A 1,788-nucleotide genomic window follows, 5' to 3' on the forward strand; every position below is an offset into this window, starting at 1 on the left:
AAGAACCAGAAGGATCCAAACACTATTGAATTTCCATCAAGGATGAAGAAGAAATACTGTCACAGTCTTCCACCCTTGGTTCCTTGAGAAGATATATGCTGACATATTCTGTTCCAGAACCTGACAGAACACCTTGTTCAATGCTGGCCTCGTGGGGTTCTTGGAGTCGGGGTTCTGGCTCCTGGCCATGAGATGGGGAACCTGGGGCCATGAGAGGCAAAATGATGAGTTACCCAAGTCACCCAACCGATTAAGTAGTAGAGCTGGAATTTGAACTCAGTTTTCCTGCCTCCCAAGATTGTTAAGATGACTCTGTGGAAGCAAACCCTGAGTGACTTCTTAAAGCAAATCATCAAAAGGCCAGGTGTGGTCAAATTAAATTCAGCAGTGGATCATCGAAGGCTCCTGGCTTGCCTGGGTGTCTACATGAATATAGCCCTGGAGCAGACACAATAGCTTATAAATGGTCAACTGAAGAATAAGTATGGGGATGCATTTACCTGAGGAAACAATGTGTTATATATACATCAGTACACAGAAGAGAAGGACTTGAAGCCACCAAGGAAGACATTCTTTTCATGGATGGAATATATTTTTTATGAAATGTTTTCTATTGTTTGGTTATTTTGTGATGTAAGTTGTCTTGCCTTCATAATAATTGGTTATTTTTCACTGAAACGTAAGATAAATGCATAAAATTATGGATCGAGTTATAAATTTTTCACATTAAAAAAATAGAACACCTTTTTCAATGGATGTTTGTAGACTGAAAAATTGATGTCCTCATACCCTGCCAGATCCGTACCATAAGAACTAACTCTGCAGGACTTCTTATGATATATATCTTTCAATTATTGTAATGAGTACTCTTTTGATTGTCATTCTTTGATTATTTACTGTTCAGATTGGCCCTCTATTACTTTCTGTTCTAAATACATTTTCATATATTCATATTTTTCTTGATTTTATGCTATTTTCCACTGGAATCCCATACTAGTGTATAAAAATAATGCAGTACTTTTATAAGAAAGGGGAAATTGCTTTAGTTCATTGATTGCCATTTTATATTTTTCTGTATCTATTTGCAATAATTTTTCTGCACCAAAATGCTTCTTTCAATACTCTAGAGGGTCTAGATCATGTAGCAGTATTTTTCTGAAAAATTAAACTAAAATGTTGTTTCAGATTTTGAGAACTAATAGATAATATTCAAATATTTTCTATTTTTAAAGATTATTTTCTTTTTAATACCTTGCAATACTCCTAATTTTACATTCAAAACTAAGTTTAGTAGTCTGAAAATAATCATGAATACATCTTTTTGCTGAATGCTAACAAGGAGTGAGCAAAAAGTTGGTGAATTTTGAGTGCCATCCAATGAAAAGATAGTCTTCTTCTATAAACAGTATCATTTGTCCTCACCCATCTTTTCATAGAATCTGGCTCTATATGAATTCTGGCTCTTCCTCAAAGTCAAAATGACCTTGAAAGGTAAATGTTTTGAATGGACCTGGGACACTGAGCAGCCACAATAGCACAACTAAAAATGCTTGTGAAAGCAGATTTCTAGAACTGCTTCAGAATGTGTCAAGAGCGATGGGATTCATGTGGTCAAAGTGAGAGGGAGGATTTTGGAGGAGATTAATGGCAATGTGTAACAGTTTTTTTCAATTTAAACATTGGCTGTAATTTTCTATCACACTTCATGCAATATGCCAGGCTTTAATCCAAATACTATAATATATATTTAAGTATTTAATCTTTCTGAAACTCAGATTTTAAATTGCT

At 34.7% G+C, this 1,788-nt stretch overlaps 1 pseudogene; it reads left to right on the forward strand.

Annotated features, from left to right (window-relative positions):
• The first annotated feature begins 306 nt into the window (after positions 1-306).
• LOC117286899 lies at positions 307-696 on the forward strand (annotated as a pseudogene).
• Positions 697-1,788: the final 1,092 nt, after the last annotated feature.

The sequence above is a fragment of the Fukomys damarensis genome, unplaced genomic scaffold (assembly GCF_012274545.1).
Source record: "Fukomys damarensis isolate Sample0158 unplaced genomic scaffold, DMR_v1.0_HiC HiC_scaffold_19, whole genome shotgun sequence".
NCBI classification, from domain to species: Eukaryota; Metazoa; Chordata; class Mammalia; order Rodentia; family Bathyergidae; genus Fukomys; species Fukomys damarensis.